Below are 21082 nucleotides of genomic sequence, written 5' to 3'. Positions count from 1 at the left end.
AGAGAATAGCAGTCACTGTGAATATTATAGAGAATAACAGTCACTGTGTATATTATAGAGAATAGCAGTCACTGTGTATATTATAGAGAATAACAGTCTCTGTGTATATTATAGAGAATAGCAGTCCCTGTGTATATTATAGATAATAGCAGTCCCTGTGTATATTATAGAGAATAGTAGTCACTGTGTATATTATAGAGAATAGCAGTCACTGTGTATATTATAGAGAATAACAGTCACTGTGTATATTATAGAGAATAGCAGTCACTGTGTATATTATAGAGAATAACAGTCACTGTGTATATTATAGAGAATAGTAGTCCCTGTGTATATTATAGAGAATAACAGTCACTTTGTATATTATAGAGAATAACAGTCACTTTGTATATTATAGAGAATAGCAGTCCCTGTGTATATTATAGAGAATAGCAGTCCCTGTGTATATTATAGAGAATAGCAGCCCCTGTGTATATTATAGAGAATAACAGTCACTTTGTATATTATAGAGAATGGCAGTCCCTGTGTATATTATAGAGAATAGTAGTCACTGTGTATATTATGGAGAATAACAGTCACTGTGTATATTATAGAGAATAACAGTCACTGTGTATATTATAGAGAATAACAGTCACTGTGTATATTATAGAGAATAACAGTCACTGTGTATATTATAGAGAATAGCAGTCCCTGTGTATATTATAGAGAATAGCAGTCACTGTGTATATTATAGAGAATAACAGTCACTGTGTATATTGTAGAGAATAGCAGTCACTGTGTATATTATAGAGAATAGCAGTCACTGTGTATATTATAGAGAATAGCAGTCCCTGTGTATTTTATAGAGAATAGCAGTCCCTGTGTATATTATAGAGAATAGCAGTCCCTGTGTATATTATACAGAATAGCAGTCCCTGTGTATATTATAGAGAATAACAGTCACTGTGTATACTATAGAGAATAGCAGTCCCTGTGTATATTATGGAGAATAGTAGTCACTGTGTATATTATAGAGAATAGCAGTCACTGTGTATATTATAGAGAATAACAGTCACCGTGTATATTATAGAGAATAGTAGTCCCTGTGTATATTATAGAGAATAGCAGTCACCGTGTATATTATAGAGAATAGTAGTCCCTGTGTATATTATAGAGAATAGTAGTCACTGTGTATATTATAGAGAATAGCAGTCACTGTGTATATTATAGAGAATAGCAGTCACTGTGTATATTATAGAGAATAACAGTCACTGTGTATATTATAGAGAATAGTAGTCCCTGTGTATATTATAGAGAATAACAGTCACTTTGTATGTGATAGAGAATAACAGTCACTTTGTATATTATAGAGAATAGCAGTCACTGTGTATATTATAGAGAATAGTAGTCCCTGTGTATATTATAGAGAATAGCAGCCCCTGTGTATATTATAGAGAATAACAGTCACTTAGTATATTATAGAGAATGGCAGTCCCTGTGTATATTATAGAGAACAGTAGTCCCTGTGTATATTATAGAGAATAACAGTCACTTTGTATATTATAGAGAATGGCAGTCCCTGTGTATATTATAGAGAATAGCAGCCCCTGTGTATATTATCGCGAAGAACAGTCACTGTGTATATTATAGAGAATAGTAGTCCCTGTGTATATTATAGTGAATAGCAGTCCCTATGTGTATTATAGAGAATAGCAGTCTCTGTGTACATTAGAGAGAATAGCACTCTCTGTGTATATTATAGAGAATAGTAGTCACTGTGTATATTATAGTGAATAGCAGTCCCTGTGTGTATTATAGTGAATAGCAGTCCCTGTGTGTATTATAGAGAAGAGCAGTCCCTGTGTATATTATAGTGAATAGCAGTCCCTGTGTGTATTATAGAGAATAGCAGTCCCCGTGTACATTAGAGAGAATAGCACTCTCTGTGTATATTATAGAGAATAGCAGTCCCTGTGTATATTATAGAGAATAGCAGCCCCTGTGTACATTAGAGAGAATAGCAGTCCCTGTGTATATTATGGAGAATAACAGTCACTTTGTATATTATAGAGAATAGCAGTCCCTGTGTATATTATAGAGAATAACAGTCACTTTGTATATTATAGAGAATAGCAGTCCCTGTGTATATTATAGAGAATAACAGTCACTTTGTATATTATAGAGAATAACAGTCACTTTGTATATTATAGAGAATAGCACTCTCTGTGCATTTTAGAGAGAATAGTAGTCACTGTGTATATTGTAGAGAATAACAGTCACTGTGTATATTATGGAGAATAGCAGTCCCTGTGTATATTATGGAGAATAACAGTCACTTTGTATATTATAGAGAATAGCAGTCCCTGTGTATATTATAGAGAATAACAGTCACTTTGTATATGATAGAGAATAACAGTCACTTTGTATATTATAGAGAATAGCAGTCCCTGTGTATATTATAGAGAATAGTAGTCCCTGTGTATATTATAGAGAATAGCAGCCCCTGTGTATATTATAGAGAATAACAGTCACTTAGTATATCATAGAGAATGGCAGTCCCTGTGTATATTATAGAGAACAGTGGTCCCTGTGTATATTATAGAGAATAACAGTCACTTTGTATATTATAGCGAATGGCAGTCCCTGTGTATATTATAGAGAATAGTAGTCCCTGTGTATATTATAGAGAATAGCAGCCCCTGTGTATATTATAGCGAATAACAGTCACTGTGTATATTATAGAGAATAGTAGTCCCTGTGTATATTATAGTGAATAGCAGTCCCTATGTGTATTATAGAGAATAGCAGTTCCTGTGTACATTAGAGAGAATAGCACTCTCTGTGTATATTATAGAGAATAGCAGTCACTGTGTATATTATGGAGAATAGCAGCCGCTGTGTATATTATAGAGAATAGCAGCCGCTGTGTATATTATAGAGAATAGCAGTCCCTGTGTATATTATAGAGAATAGCAGTCCCTGTGTATATTATAGAGAATAGCAGTCTCTATGTGTATTATAGAGAATAGCAGTCACTGTGTATATTATGGAGAATAGCAGTCCCTGTGTATATTATGGAGAATAGCAGCCGCTGTGTATATTATAGAGAATAGCAGCCACTGTGTATATTATAGAGAATAGCAGTCCCTGTGTATATTATAGAGAATAGCAGTCCCTGTGTATATTATAGAGAATAGCAGTCCCTGTGTATATTATAGAGTAGCAGTCCCTGTGTATATTATGGAGAATAGCAGTCCCTGTGTATATTATGGAGAATAGCAGTCCCTGTGTATATTATGGAGAATAGCAGTCCCTGTGTATATGATAGAGAATAGCAGTCCCTGTGTATATGATAGAGAATAGCAGTCCCTGTGTATATTATAGAGAATAGTAGTCAGTGTGTATATTATAGAGAATAACAGTCCATGTGTATATTATAGAGAATAGTAGTCACTGTGTATATTATAGAGAATAGCAGTCCCTGTGTATATTATAGAGAATAGCAGTCACTGTGTATATTATAGAGAATAGCAGTCACTGTGTGTATTATAGAGAATAGCAGTCACTGTGTATATTATAGAGAGTAGCAGTCACTGTGTATATTATGGAGAATAGCATTCCCTGTGCAGATAATAGTGAATAGCAGTCCCTGTGTATATTATAGAGAATAGCAGTCCCTGTGTATATTATAGAGAATAGCAGTCCCTGTGTATATTATAGAGAATAGCAGTCCCTGTGTATATTATAGAGAATAGCCATCTCTGTGTATATTATAGAGAATAGCCGTCTCTGTGAATAATGTAGAGAATAGCAGTCCCTGTGTATATTATAGAGAATAGCAGTCCCTGTGTATATTATAGAGAATAGCAGTCCCTGTGTATATTATAGAGAATAGCAGTCCCTGTGTATATTATAGAGAATAGCAGTCCCTGTGTATATTATAGAGAATAGCCGTCTCTGTGTATATTATAGAGAATAGCCGTCTCTGTGAATATTATAGAGAATAGCAGTCCCTGTGCATATTATAGAGAATAGCAGTCCCTGTGTATATTATAGAGAATAGCAGTCCCTGTGTAGATCATGGAGAATAGCAGTCCCCTGTGAATATCATAGAGAATAGCAGTCACTGTGTGTATTGTAGAGAATAGCAGCCCCTGTGTATATTATAGAGAATAGCAGTCCCTGTGTATATTATAGAGAATAGCAGTCACTTTGTATATTATAGAGAATAACAGTCACTGTGTATATTATAGAGAATAGCAGTCCCTGTGTATATTATAGAGATTAGCAGTCCCTGTGTATATTATAGAGAATAGCAGTCACTGTGTATATTATAGAGAATAACAGTCACTGTGTATATTATAGAGAATAGCATTCCCTGTGTATATTATAGAGAATAGCAGTCCCTGTGTATATTATAGAGAATAGCAGTCACTGTGTATATTATAGAGAATAACAGTCCCTGTGTATATTACAGAGAATAGCAGTCACTTTGTATATTATAGAGAATAACAGTCACTGTGTATATTATAGAGAATAGCAGCCCCTGTGTATATTATAGAGAATAGCAGTCCCTGTGTATATTATAGAGAATAGCAGTCACTTTGTATATTATAGAGAATAACAGTCACTGTGTATATTATAGAGAATAGCAGTCCCTGTGTATATTATAGAGAATAGCAGTCCCTGTGTATTTTATAGAGAATAACAGTCACTTTGTATATTATAGAGAATAGCTGTCCCTGTGTATATTATAGAGAATAGCAGTCCCTGTGTATATTATAGAGAATAGCAGTCACTGTGTATATTATTGAGAATAGTAGTCCCTGTGTGTATTATAGAGAATAACAGTCACTGTGTATATTATAGAGAATAACAGTCACTGTGTATATTATAGAGAATAACAGTCACTGTGTATATTATAGAGAATAGCAGTCCCTGTGTATATTATAGAGAATAGCAGTCACTGTGTATATTATAGAGAATAACAGTCCCTGTGTATATTATAGAGAATAGCAGTCCCTGTGTATATTATAGAGAATAGCAGTCCCTGTGTATATTATAGAGTAGCAGTCCCAGTGTATGTTATGGAGAATAGCAGTCCCTGTGTATATTATGGAGAATAGCGGTCCCTGTGTATATTATGGAGAATAGCAGTCCCTGTGTATATGATAGAGAATAGCAGTCCCTGTGTATATGATAGAGAATAGCAGTCCCTGTGTATATTATAGAGAATAGTAGTCACTGTGTATATTATAGAGAATAACAGTCCATGTGTATATTATAGAGAATAGTAGTCACTGTGTATATTATAGAGAATAGCAGTCCCTGTGTATATTATAGAGAATAGCAGTCCCTGTGTATATTATAGAGAATAGCAGTCACTGTGTATATTATAGAGATTAGCAGTCCCTGTGTATATTATAGAGAATAACAGTCACTTTGTATATTATAGAGAATAACAGTCACTGTGTATATTATAGAGAATAGCAGCCCCTGTGTATATTATAGAGAATAGCAGTCCCTGTGTATATTATAGAGAATAGCAGTCACTTTGTATATTATAGAGAATAACAGTCACTGTGTATATTATAGAGAATAGCAGTCCCTGTGTATATTATAGAGAATAGCAGTCCCTGTGTATTTTATAGATAATAACAGTCACTTTGTATATTATAGAGAATAGCTGTCCCTGTGTATATTATAGAGAATAGCAGTCCCTGTGTATATTATAGAGAATAGCAGTCACTGTGTATATTATTGAGAATAGTAGTCCCTGTGTGTATTATAGAGAATAACAGTCACTGTGTATATTATAGAGAATAACAGTCACTGTGTATATTATAGAGAATAACAGTCACTGTGTATATTATAGAGAATAGCAGTCCCTGTGTATATTATAGAGAATAGCAGTCACTGTGTATATTATAGAGAATAACAGTCCCTGTGTATATTATAGAGAATAGCAGTCCCTGTGTATATTATAGAGAATAGCAGTCCCTGTGTATATTATAGAGTAGCAGTCCCAGTGTATGTTATGGAGAATAGCAGTCCCTGTGTATATTATGGATAATAGCGGTCCCTGTGTATATTATGGAGAATAGCAGTCCCTGTTTATATGATAGAGAATAGCAGTCCCTGTGTATATGATAGAGAATAGCAGTCCCTGTGTATATTATAGAGAATAGTAGTCACTGTGTATATTATAGAGAATAACAGTCCATGTGTATATTATAGAGAATAGTAGTCACTGTGTATATTATAGAGAATAGCAGTCCCTGTGTATATTATAGAGAATAGTAGTCACTGTGTATATTATAGAGAATAGCAGTCACTGTGTGTATTATAGAGAATAGCAGTCACTGTGTGTATTATAGAGAGTAGCAGTCACTGTGTATATTATTGAGAATAGCAGTCACTGTGTATATTATTGAGAATAGCAGTCCCTGTGTATATTATAGTGAATAACAGTCCCTGTGTATATTACAGAGAATAGCAGTCCCTGTGTATATTATAGAGAATAGCAGTCCCTGTGTATATTATAGAGAATAGCAGTCACTGTGTATATTGTAGAGAATAACAGTCACTGTGTATATTATTGAGAATAGCAGTCCCTGTGTATATTATAGAGAATAGCAGTCCCTGTGTATATTATAGAGAATAGCAGTCACTGTGTATATTATTGAGAATAGTAGTCCCTGTGTGTATTATAGAGAATAACAGTCACTGTGTATATTATGGAGAACAGCAGTCACTGTGTATATTATAGAGAATAACAGTCACTGTGTATATTATGGAGAATAGCAGTCCCTGTGTATATTATAGAGAATAGCAGTCCCTGTGTATATTATAGAGAATAGCAGTCACTGTGTATATTATAGAGAAGAACAGTCACTGCGTATATTATTGAGAATAGCAGTCCCTGTGTATATTATAGAGAATAGCAGTCACTGTGTATGTTATTGAGAATAGTAGTCCCTGTGTGTATTATAGAGAATAACAGTCACTGTGTATATTATAGAGAACAGCAGTCACTGTGTATATTATAGAGAATAACAGTCACTGTGTATATTATAGAGAATAGCAGTCCCTGTGTATATTATAGAGAATAGCAGTCACTGTGTATATTATAGAGAATAACAGTCACTGTGTATGTTATAGAGAATAGCAGTCACTGTGTATATTATAGAGAATAGCAGTCCCTGTGTATTTTATAGAGAATAGCAGTCCCTGTGTATATTATAGAGAATAGCAGTCCCTGTGTATATTATAGAGAATAGCAGTCACTGTGTATATTATAGAGAATAGCAGTCCCTGTGTATATTATAGAGAATAACAGTCACTGTGTATATTATAGAGAATAGCAGTCCCTGTGTATATTATAGAGAATAGTAGTCACTGTGTATATTATAGAGAATAGCAGTCACTGTGAATATTATAGAGAATAACAGTCTCTGTGAAGATTATAGAGAATAGCAGTCACTGTGTATATTATAGAGAATAACAGTCACTGTGTATATTATAGAGAATAGTAGTCCCTGTGTATATTATAGAGAATAGTAGTCACTCTGTATATTATAGAGAATAGCAGTCACTGTGTATATTATAGAGAATAACAGTCACTGTGTATATTATAGAGAATAGCAGTCACTGTGTATATTATAGAGAATAACAGTCACTGTGTATATTATAGAGAATAGCATTCCCTGTGTATATTATAGAGAATAGTAGTCGCTGTGTATATTATAGAGAATAGCAGTCCCTGTGTGTATATTATAGAGAATAGCAGTCACTGTGTATATTATAGAGAATAGCAGTCCCTGTGTATATTATAGAGAATAGCAGTCACTGTGTATATTATAGAGAATAGCAGTCCCTGTGTATATTATAGAGAATAGCAGTCACTGTGTATATTATAGAGAATAGCAGTCCCTGTGTATATTATACAGAATAGCAGTCCCTGTGTATATTATAGAGAATAGCAGTCCCTGTGTATATTATAGAGAATAGCAGCCCCTGTGTATATTATAGAGAATAGCAGTCACTGTGTATATTATAGAGAATAGCAGTCACTGTGTATATTATAGAGAATAGCATTCCCTGTGTATATTATAGAGAATAGTAGTCGCTGTGTATATTATAGAGAATAGCAGTCCCTGTGTATATTATAGAGAATAGCAGTCACTGTGTATATTATAGAGAATAGCAGTCACTGTGTATATTATACAGAATAGCAGTCACTGTGTATATTATAGTGAATAGCAGTCACTGTGTATATGATAGTGAATAACAGTCCCTGTGTATATTACAGTGAATAGCAGTCCCTGTGTATATTATAGAGAATAGCAGTCCCTGTGCATATTATACAGAATAGCAGTCCCTGTGCATATTACACAGAATAGCAGTCCCTGTGCATATTTTACAGAATAGCAGTCCCTGTGTATATTATAGAGAATAGCAGTCCCTGTGTATATTATAGAGAATAGCAGTCCCTGTGTATATTATAGAGAATAGCAGTCACTGTGTATATTATAGAGAATAGCAGTCACTGTGTATATTATAGAGAATAGCAGTCACTGTGTATATTGTAGAGAATAGCAGTCACTGTGTATATTGTAGGGAATAGCCGTCCCTGTGTATATTATAGAGAATAGCAGTCCCTGTGTATATTATAGAGAATAGCAGTCCCTGTGTACATTTGAGAGAATAGCACTCTTTGTGTTTTTTATAGAGAATAGCAGCCCCTGTGTATATTATAGAGAATAGCAGCCCCTGTGTATATTATAGAGAATAGCAGTCACTGTGTATATTATAGAGAATAGCAGTCACTGTGTATATGATAGAGAATAGCAGTCACTGTGTATATTTTAGAGAATAGCACTCACTGTGTATATTATAGAGAATAGCAGTCACTGTGTATATTATAGAGAAATGCAGTCACTGTGTACATTATAGAGAATAGCAGCCCCTGTGTATATTATAGAGAATAGCAGCCCCTGTGTATATTATAGAGAATAGCAGCCCCTGCGTACATTATAGTGAATAGCAGTCCCTGTGTATATTAGAGAGAATAGCAGCCCCTGCGTACATGATAGTGAATAGAAGCCCCTGTGTATATTATGGAGAATAGCAGCCCCTGTGTATATTATGGAGAATAGCAGTCACTGTGTATATTATAGTGAATAGCAGCCCCTCTGTATATTATAGAGAATAGCAGTCCCTGTGTATATTATAGAGAATAGCAGTCCCTGTGTATATTATAGAGAATAGCAGACCCTGTGAATATTATCGTGAATAGCAGCCCCTGTGTATATTATAGAGAATAGCAGTCACGGTGTATATCAGAGAGAATAGCAGTCCCTGTGTACATTAGAGAGAAAGGCAGTCACTGTGTATATTGTAGTGAATAGCAGTCCCTGTGTATATTATAGAGAATAGCAGTCCCTGTGTATATTATAGAGAATAGCAGTCCTTGTGTATATTATGGAGAATAGCAGTCCCTGTGTATATTATAGTGAATAGCAGCCCCTGTGTATATTATAGAGAATAGCAGTCACTGTGTATATTAGAGAGAATAGCAGTCCCTGTGTATATTATAGAGAATAGCAGTCCCTGTGTATTTTATAGTGAATAGCAGTCCCTGCGTACATTATAGAGAATAGCAGTCCCTGTGCATATTATAGTGAATAGCAGCCCCTGCGTATATTATAGTGAACAGCAGTCCCTGCGTATATTATAGAGAATAGCAGTCCCTGTGTATATTATAGAGAATAGCAGTCCCTGTGTATATTATAGTGAATAGCAGTCCTTGTGAATATTATAGTGAATAGCAGTCCCTGTGTATATTATAGAGAATAGCAGTCCCTGTGTATATTATAGAGAATAGCAGTCACTGTGTATATTATAGAGAATAGCAGTCACTGTGTATATTATAGAGAATAGCAGTCCCTGTGTATAATATAGAGAATAGCAGTCACTGTGTATATTATAGTGAATAGTAGCCCCTGTGTATATTATAGACAATAGCAGCCCCTGTGTATATTATAGAGAATAGCAGTCCCTGTGTATATTATTGAGAATAGCAGCCCCTGCGTCCATCATAGTGAATAGCAGTCACTGTGTATATTATAGTGAATAGCAGCCCCTGTTTATATTATAGAGAATAGCAGTCCCTGTGTATATTATAGAGAATAGCAGTCCCTGTGCATATTATAGAGAATAGCAGTCCCTGTGTATATTATAGAGAATAGCAGTCCCTGTGTATATTATAGAGAATAGCAGTCACTGTGTGTTTTTTAGAGAATAGCAGTCCCTGTGTATATTATAGAGAATTGCAGTCCCTGTGTATATTATAGAGAATAGCAGTCCCTGTGTATATTATAGAGAATTGCAGTCCCTGTGTATATTATAGAGAATTGCAGTCCCTGTGTATATTATAGAGAATAGCAGTCCCTGTGTATATTATAGAGAATTGCAGTCCCTGTGTATATTATAGGGAATTGCAGTCCCTGTGTATATTATAGAGAATAGCAGTCCCTGTGTATATTATAGAGAATAGCAGTCCCTTTGTATATTATACAGAATAGCAGCCCCTGTGTATATTATAGAGAATAGCAGTCCCTGTGTATATTATAGAGAATAGCAGCCCCTGTGTATATTATAGAGAATAACAGTCCCTGTGAATATTGCAGAGAATAGCTGCCGATGTGTATATTATAGAGAATAGCAGCCCCTCTGTATATTATAGTGAATAGCACTCCCTGTTGTATATGATTGAGAATAGCAGTACCTGTGTATATTGTAGAGAATAGCAGTCCCTGTGTATATTATAGAGAATAGCAGTCACTGTGTATATTATAGAGAATAGCAGTCACTGTGTATATTATAGAGAATAGCAGTCACTGTGTATATTGTAGAGAATAGCAGTCACTGTGTATATTGTAGGGAATAGCCGTCCCTGTGTATATTATAGAGAATAGCAGCCCCTGTGTATATTATAGAGAATAGCAGTCACTGTGTATATTATAGAGAATAGCAGTCACTGTGTATATTATAGAGAATAGCAGTCACTGTGTATATTGTAGAGAATAGCAGTCACTGTGTATATTGTAGAGAATAGCAGTCACTGTGTATATTGTAGGGAATAGCCGTCCCTGTGTATATTATAGAGAATAGCAGCCCCTGTGTATATTATAGAGAATAGCAGCCCCTGTGTATATTATAGAGAATAGCAGTCACTGTGTATATTATAGAGAATAGCAGTCACTGTGTATATTATAGAGAATAGCAGTCACTGTGTATATGATAGAGAATAGCAGTCACTGTGTATATTTTAGAGAATAGCAGTCACTGTGTATATTGTAGAGAATAGCAGTCACTGTGTATATTGTAGGGAATAGCCGTCCCTGTGTATATTATAGAGAATAGCAGCCCCTGTGTATATTATAGAGAATAGCAGCCCCTGTGTATATTATAGAGAATAGCAGTCACTGTGTATATTATAGAGAATAGCAGTCACTGTGTATATGATAGAGAATAGCAGTCACTGTGTATATTTTAGAGAATAGCAGTCACTGTGTATATTATAGAGAATAGCAGTCACTGTGTATATTATAGAGAAATGCAGTCACTGTGTACATTATAGAGAATAGCAGCCCCTGTGTATATTATAGAGAATAGCAGCCCCTGTGTATATTATAGAGAATAGCAGCCCCTGCGTACATTATAGTGAATAGCAGTCCCTGTGTATATTAGAGAGAATAGCAGCCCCTGCGTACATGATAGTGAATAGAAGCCCCTGTGTATATTATGGAGAATATCAGCCCCTGTGTATATTATGGAGAATAGCAGTCACTGTGTATATTATAGTGAATAGCAGCCCCTCTGTATATTATAGAGAATAGCAGTCCCTGTGTATATTGTAGAGAATAGCAGTCCCTGTGTATATTATAGAGAATAGCAGACCCTGTGAATATTATAGTGAATAGCAGCCCCTGTGTATATTATAGAGAATAGCAGTCACGGTGTATATCAGAGAGAATAGCAGTCCCTGTGTACATTAGAGAGAAAGGCAGTCACTGTGTATATTGTAGTGAATAGCAGTCCCTGTGTATATTATAGAGAATAGCAGTCCCTGTGTATATTATAGAGAATAGCAGTCCTTGTGTATATTATAGAGAATAGCAGTCCCTGTGTATATTATAGTGAATAGCAGCCCCTGTGTATATTATAGAGAATAGCAGTCACTGTGTATATTAGAGAGAATAGCAGTCACTGTGTATATTATAGAGAATAGCAGTCCCTGTGAATATTATAGAGAATAGCAGTCCCTGTGTATATTATAGAGAATAGCAGTCCCTGTTAAATTTTTGTGAATAGCAGTCCCTGCGTACATTATAGAGAATAGCAGTCCCTGTGCATATTATAGAGAATAGCAGTCCCTGCGTACATTATAGAGAATAGCAGTCCCTGTGTATATTATAGAGAATAGCAGTCCCTGCGTACATTATAGAGAATAGCAGTCCCTGCGTACATTATAGAGAATAGCAACCCCTGCGTATATTATAGTGAATAGCAGCCCCTGCGTATATTATAGTGAACAGCAGTCCCTGCGTATATTATAGAGAATAGCAGTCCCTGTGTATATTATAGAGAATAGCAGTCCCTGTGTATATTATAGTGAATAGCAGTCCTTGTGAATATTATAGTGAATAGCAGTCCCTGTGTATATTATAGAGAATAGCAGTCCCTGTGTATATTATAGAGAATAGCAGTCCCTGTGTATATTATAGAGAATAGCAGACCCTGTGAATATTTTTGTGAATAGCAGCCCCTGTGTATATTATAGAGAATAGCAGCCCCTGTGTATATTATAGAGAATAGCAGACCCTGTGTATATTATAGTGAATAGCAGTCCTTGTGAATATTTTAGTGAATAGCAGTCCCTGTGTATATTATAGAGAATAGCAGTCCCTGTGTATATTATAGAGAATAGCAGTCCCTGTGTATATTATAGAGAATAGCAGTCCCTGTGTATATTATAGAGAATAGCAGTCCCTGTGTATATTATAGAGAATAGCAGTCACTGTGTGTTTTTTACAGAATAGCAGTCCCTGTGTATATTATAGAGAATTGCAGTCCCTGTGTATATTATAGAGAATAGCAGTCCCTGTGTATATTATAGAGAATTGCAGTCCCTGTGTATATTATAGAGAATTGCAGTCCCTGTGTATATTATAGAGAATAGCAGTCCCTTTGTATATTATACAGAATAGCAGCCCCTGTGTATATTATAGAGAATAGCAGTCCCTTTGTATATTATACAGAATAGCAGCCCCTGTGTATATTATAGAGAATAGCAGTCCCTGTGTATATTATAGAGAATAGCAGCCCCTGTGTATATTATAGAGAATAACAGTCCCTGTGAATATTGCAGAGAATAGCTGCCGATGTGTATATTATAGAGAATAGCAGCCCCTCTGTATATTATAGTGAATAGCACTCCCTGTTGTATATGATTGAGAATAGCAGTACCTGTGTATATTGTAGAGAATAGCAGTCCCTGTGTATATTATAGAGAATAGCAGTCACTGTGTATATTATAGAGAATAGCAGTCACTGTGTATATTATAGAGAATAGCAGTCACTGTGTATATTGTAGAGAATAGCAGTCACTGTGTATATTGTAGGGAATAGCCGTCCCTGTGTATATTATAGAGAATAGCAGCCCCTGTGTATATTATAGAGAATAGCAGTCACTGTGTATATTATAGAGAATAGCAGTCACTGTGTATATTATAGAGAATAGCAGTCACTGTGTATATTGTAGAGAATAGCAGTCACTGTGTATATTGTAGAGAATAGCAGTCACTGTGTATATTGTAGGGAATAGCCGTCCCTGTGTATATTATAGAGAATAGCAGCCCCTGTGTATATTATAGAGAATAGCAGCCCCTGTGTATATTATAGAGAATAGCAGTCACTGTGTATATTATAGAGAATAGCAGTCACTGTGTATATTATAGAGAATAGCAGTCACTGTGTATATGATAGAGAATAGCAGTCACTGTGTATATTTTAGAGAATAGCAGTCACTGTGTATATTGTAGAGAATAGCAGTCACTGTGTATATTGTAGGGAATAGCCGTCCCTGTGTATATTATAGAGAATAGCAGCCCCTGTGTATATTATAGAGAATAGCAGCCCCTGTGTATATTATAGAGAATAGCAGCCCCTGTGTATATTATAGAGAATAGCAGTCACTGTGTATATTATAGAGAATAGCAGTCACTGTGTATATGATAGAGAATAGCAGTCACTGTGTATATTTTAGAGAATAGCAGTCACTGTGTATATTATAGAGAATAGCAGTCACTGTGTATATTATAGAGAAATGCAGTCACTGTGTACATTATAGAGAATAGCAGCCCCTGTGTATATTATAGAGAATAGCAGCCCCTGTGTATATTATAGAGAATAGCAGCCCCTGCGTACATTATAGTGAATAGCAGTCCCTGTGTATATTAGAGAGAATAGCAGCCCCTGCGTACATGATAGTGAATAGAAGCCCCTGTGTATATTATGGAGAATATCAGCCCCTGTGTATATTATGGAGAATAGCAGTCACTGTGTATATTATAGTGAATAGCAGCCCCTCTGTATATTATAGAGAATAGCAGTCCCTGTGTATATTGTAGAGAATAGCAGTCCCTGTGTATATTATAGAGAATAGCAGACCCTGTGAATATTATAGTGAATAGCAGCCCCTGTGTATATTATAGAGAATAGCAGTCACGGTGTATATCAGAGAGAATAGCAGTCCCTGTGTACATTAGAGAGAAAGGCAGTCACTGTGTATATTGTAGTGAATAGCAGTCCCTGTGTATATTATAGAGAATAGCAGTCCCTGTGTATATTATAGAGAATAGCAGTCCTTGTGTATATTATAGAGAATAGCAGTCCCTGTGTATATTATAGTGAATAGCAGCCCCTGTGTATATTATAGAGAATAGCAGTCACTGTGTATATTAGAGAGAATAGCAGTCCCTGTGTATATTATAGAGAATAGCAGTCCCTGTTAATTTTTTGTGAATAGCAGTCCCTGCGTACATTATAGAGAATAGCAGTCCCTGTGCATATTATAGAGAATAGCAGTCCCTGCGTACATTATAGAGAATAGCAGTCCCTGTGTATATTATAGAGAATAGCAGTCCCTGCGTACATTATAGAGAATAGCAGTCCCTGCGTACATTATAGAGAATAGCAACCCCTGCGTATATTATAGTGAATAGCAGCCCCTGCGTATATTATAGTGAACAGCAGTCCCTGCGTATATTATAGAGAATAGCAGTCCCTGTGTATATTATAGAGAATAGCAGTCCCTGTGTATATTATAGTGAATAGCAGTCCTTGTGAATATTATAGTGAATAGCAGTCCCTGTGTATATTATAGAGAATAGCAGTCCCTGTGTATATTATAGAGAATAGCAGTCCCTGTGTATATTATAGAGAATAGCAGACCCTGTGAATATTTTTGTGAATAGCAGCCCCTGTGTATATTATAGAGAATAGCAGCCCCTGTGTATATTATAGAGAATAGCAGACCCTGTGTATATTATAGTGAATAGCAGTCCTTGTGAATATTTTAGTGAATAGCAGTCCCTGTGTATATTATAGAGAATAGCAGTCCCTGTGTATATTATAGAGAATAGCAGTCCCTGTGTATATTATAGAGAATAGCAGTCACTGTGTGTTTTTTACAGAATAGCAGTCCCTGTGTATATTATAGAGAATTGCAGTCCCTGTGTATATTATAGAGAATAGCAGTCCCTGTGTATATTATAGAGAATTGCAGTCCCTGTGTATATTATAGAGAATTGCAGTCCCTGTGTATATTATAGAGAATAGCAGTCCCTTTGTATATTATACAGAATAGCAGCCCCTGTGTATATTATAGAGAATAGCAGTCCCTGTGTATATTATAGAGAATAGCAGTCACTGTGTATATTATAGAGAATAGCAGTCACTGTGTATATTATAGAGAATAGCAGTCCCTGTGTATAATATAGAGAATAGCAGTCACTGTGTATATTATAGTGAATAGTAGCCCCTGTGTATATTATAGAGAATAGCAGCCCCTGTGTATATTATAGAGAATAGCAGTCCCTGTGTATATTATTGAGAATAGCAGCCCCTGCGTCCATCATAGTGAATAGCAGTCCCTGTGAATATTATAGTGAATAGCAGTCACTGTGTATATTATAGTGAATAGCAGCCCCTCTGTATATTATAGAGAATAGCAGTCCCTGTGCATATTATAGAGAATAGCAGTCCCTGTGCATATTATAGAGAATAGCAGCCCCTGTGTATATTATAGAGAATAGCAGTCCCTGTGTATATTATAGAGAATAGCAGTCACTGTGTGTTTTTTACAGAATAGCAGTCCCTGTGTATATTATAGAGAATTGCAGTCCCTGTGTATATTATAGAGAATAGCAGTCCCTGTGTATATTATAGAGAATTGCAGTCCCTGTGTATATTATAGAGAATTGCAGTCCCTGTGTATATTATAGAGAATAGCAGTCCCTTTGTATATTATACAGAATAGCAGCCCCTGTGTATATTATAGAGAATAGCAGTCCCTGTGTATATTATAGAGAATAGCAGCCCCTGTGTATATTATAGAGAATAGCAGCCCCTCTGTATATTATAGTGAATAGCACTCCCTGTTGTATATGATTGAGAATAGCAGTACCTGTGTATATTGTAGTGAATAGCAGTCCCTGTGTATATTATTGCGAATAACAGCCCCTGTTGAATATTATGGAGAATAGCAGTCCCTGTGTATATTATAGAGAATAGCAGTCCCTGTGCATATTATAGTGAATAGCAGTCCCTGTGTATATTATAGAGAATCGCAGTCCCTGTGTATATTATAGAGAATAGCAGTCCATGTGTATATTATAGAGAATAGCAGTCCCTGTGTATATTATAGAGAATAGCAGTCCCTGTGTATATTATAGAGAATAGCAGTCCCTGTGTATATTATAGAGAATAGCAGCCCCTGTGTATATTATAGAGAATAGCAGTCCCTGTGTATATTATAGAGAATAGCAGTCCCTGTGCATATTATAGTGAATAGCAGTCCCTGTGTATATTATAGAGAATCGCAGTCCCTGTGTATATTATAGAGAATAGCAGTCCATGTGTATATTATAGAGAATAGCAGTCCCTGTGTATATTATAGAGAATAGCAGTCACTTTGTATATTATAGAGAATAGCAGTCCCTGTGTATATTATAGAGAATAGCAGCCCCTGTGTATATTATAGAGAATAGCAGTCCCTGTGTATATGAAAGAGAATAGCAACCCCTGTGTATATTATAGAGAATAGCAGTCCCTGTGTATATTATAGAGAATAACTGTCCCTGTGTATATTATGGAGAATAACAGTCCCTGTGAATATTACAGAGAATAGCTGCCGCTGTGTATATCATAGAGAATAGCAGTCCCTGTGTATATTATAGAGAATCGCAGTCCCTGTGTATATTATAGAGAATAGCAGTCCCTGTGTATATTATAGAGAATAGCAGCCCCTGTGTATATTATAGAGAATAGCAGCCCCTGTGTATATTATAGAGAATAGCAGTCCCTGTGTATATTATAGAGAATAGCAGCCCCTGTGTATATTATAGAGAATAGCAGCTCCTAAGTATATGATTGAGAATAGCAGCTCCTGTGCATATTGCAGAGAATAGCAGCTCCTGTGTATCTTATAGAGAATGGCAACTCCTGTTTATATGATAGAGAATAGCAGCCCCTGTGTATATTATAGAGAATAGCAGCCCCTGTGTATATTATAGAGAAAAGCAGCTCCTGTGTATATTACAGAGAATAGCAGTCCCTGTGTATATTATTGAGAATAACAGCCCCTGTTGTATATTATGGAGAATAGCTGACCCTGTGAAAATGATAGAGAATAGCAACTCCTGTGTATATAAAAAACAGTACAGCACAGGAACAGGCAATTCGGCCCTCCAAACCTGCGCCGATCTTGATTCCTGCCGAAACTAACACGTTCTGCACTTCTGGGGCCCATATCCCTCTATTCACTTCCTATTCACATGTTTGTCAAGATGTCACTTAAACGTCTCTATGGTACCTGCTTCCACCACCTCCCCTGGCAGCAAGTTCCAGGCACTCACCACCCTCTGTGTAAAGAACTTGCCTCACACATCCCCTCTAAACTTTGCCCCTCACACCTTAAATCTATGTCCCCGAGTAACTGACTCTTCCACCCTGGGTAAAAGCTTCTGACTATCCACTCTGTCCATGCCGCTCATAACTTTGTAAACCTCTATCATGTCGCCCCTCCACCTCCGTCGTTCCAGTGAAAACAATCCGCGTTTTTCCACCCTCTCCTCATAGCTAATGCCCTCCAGACCAGGCAACATCCTGGTAAACCTCCTCTGTACCCTCTCCAAAGCCTCCACGTCCTTCTGGTAGTGTGGCGACCAGAATTGCACGCAATATTCTAAGTGTGGCCTCACTAAAGTTCTGTACAGCTGCAACATGACTTGCCAATTTTTATACTCTATGCCCCGATCGATGAAGGCAAGCATGCCGTATGCCCTCTTGACTACCTTATCCACCTGCGTTGCCACTTTCAGTGACCTGTGGACCTGTGCGCCCAGATCTCTCTGCCTGTCAATACTCCTAAGGGTTCTGCCATTTACTGTATACTTCCCACCTGCATTAGACCTTCCAAAATGCATTACCTCACATTTGTCCGGATTAAACTCCATCTGCCATTTCTCCGCCCAAGTCTCCAACCGATCTATATCCTGCTGTATCCTCTGACAATCCTAATCACTGTCCGCAACTCCACCAACCTTTGTGTCGTCCGCAAACTTACTGCTCAGACCAGTTACATTTTCCTCCAATTCATTTATATATACTACAAACAGCCAAGGTCCCAGCACTGATCCCTGCGGAACACCACTCATCACATCCCTCCATTCAGAAAAACACCCATCCACTGTTATCCTCTGTCTTCTATGACCGAGACAGTTCTGTATCCATCTTGCTGTATCCACAGTGCTGTTAGGAAGGGAGTTCCTGGATTTTGACCCAGCGACAGTGAAGGAACGGACGACATAGTTCCAAGTCAGAATGGTGTGTGACTTGGAGGGGAACGTGCAGGTGGTGATGTTCCCATGTATCTGCTGCTCTTGTCCTTTGAGGTGGAAGCAGTCGCGGGTTTGGAAGGTGCTGTCTAAGGAGTCTTGGTGCATTGCTGCAGTGCATCTTGTAGATGGTACACACTGCTGCCACTGTGCGTCGGTGGTGGAGGGAGTGAATGTTTGTGGATGGGGTGCCAATCAAGCGGGCTGCTTTGTCCTGGATGGTGTCGAGCTTCTTGAGTGTTGTTGGAGCTGCACCCATCCAGGCAAGTGGAGAGTATTCCATCACACTCCTGACTTGTGCCTTGTAGATGGTGGACGGGCTTCGGGGAGTCAGGAGGTGAGTTACTCACCGCAGAATTCCCAGCCTCTGACCTGCTCTTGTAACCACGGTATTTATATGGCTGGTCCAGTTCAGTTTCTGGTCAATGGTAGCCCCTAGGATGTTGATAGTGGGGGATTCAGCGATGGTAATGCCATTGAATGTCAAGGGGAGATGGTTAGATTCTCTCTTGTTGGAGATGGTCATTGCCTGGCACTTGTGTGGTGCGAATGTTACTCGCCACTTATCAGCCCAAGCCTGGATATTGTCCAGGTCTTGCTGCATTTCTACACAGACTGCTTCAGTATCTGAGGAGTCACGAATGGTGCTGAACATTGTGCAATCATCAGTGAACATCCCCACTTCTGACCTTATGATTGAAGGAAGGTCATTGATGAAGCAGCTGAAGATGGTTGGGCCGAGGACACTACCCTGAGGAACTCCTGCAGTGATGTCCTGGAGCACAGATGATTGACCTCCAACAACCACAACCATCTTCCTTTGCGCAAGGTATGACTCCAACCAGTGGAGAGTTTTCCCCCTGATTCCCATTGACCTCAGTTTTGCTGGGGCTCCTTGATGCCATACTCGGTCAAATCCTGCCTTGATGTCAAGGGCAGTCACTCTCACCTCACCTCTTGAGTTCAGCTCTTTTGTCCATGTTTGAACCAAGGCTGTAATGAGGTCAGGTGCTGAGTGGCCCTGGCGGAACCCAAACTGAGCATCACTGAGCTGGTTATTGCTAAGCAAGTGCAGCTTGATGGCACTGTTGATGACACCTTCCATCACTTTACTGATGATTGAGAGTAGACTGATGGGGCAGTAATTGGCCAGGTTGGATTTGTCCTGCTTTTTGTGTGCAGGACACACCTGGGCAATTTTCCACATTGCAGGGTAGATTCCAGTGTTGTAGCTGTACTGGAACAGCTTGGCTAGGGACGCGGCAAGTTCTGGAGCACAGGTCTTCAGTACTATTGCCGGAATATTGTCAGGGCCCATAGCTTTTACAGTATCCAGTGCCTTCAGTCGTTTCTTGATATCCCGCGGAGTGAATTGAATTGGCTGAAGTCTGGCATATGTGATGCTGGGGACTTCAGGAGGAGGCCGAGATGGATCATCAACTCGGTACTTCTGGCTGAAGATTGTTGCAAATGCTTCAGCCTTATCTTTCGCACTGATGTGCTGGGCTCCCCCATCATTGAAGATGGGGATATTTGTGGAGCCACCTCCTCCAGGTGCCTGGTGTTGCTCCTGGCATGCCCTCCTGCACTCTTCATTGATCCAGGGCTGGTCTCCTGGCTTGATGGTAATGGTAGAGTGGGGGATATGCCGGGCCATGAGGTTACAGATTGTGGTTGAGTACAGTTCTGCTGCTGCTGATGGCCCACAGCGCCTCATGGATGCCCAGTTTTGCATTGCGAGATCTGTTCGAAATCTATCCCATTTAGCACGGTGATAGTGCCACACAACACGATGGAGGGTATCCTCAATGTGAAGGCGGGACGTTGTCACCACAAGGACTGTGCGGTGGTCACTCCTACCAATACTGTCATGGACAGAAGCATCTGCGGCAGGCAGATTGGTGAGGACGAGGTCGAGTATG

Source organism: Heterodontus francisci, unplaced genomic scaffold (assembly GCF_036365525.1).
Source record: "Heterodontus francisci isolate sHetFra1 unplaced genomic scaffold, sHetFra1.hap1 HAP1_SCAFFOLD_648, whole genome shotgun sequence".
NCBI classification, from domain to species: domain Eukaryota; kingdom Metazoa; phylum Chordata; class Chondrichthyes; order Heterodontiformes; family Heterodontidae; genus Heterodontus; species Heterodontus francisci.
The sequence above is the reverse complement of the archived record's forward strand: the minus strand, read 5'-3'. Positions refer to the sequence as shown.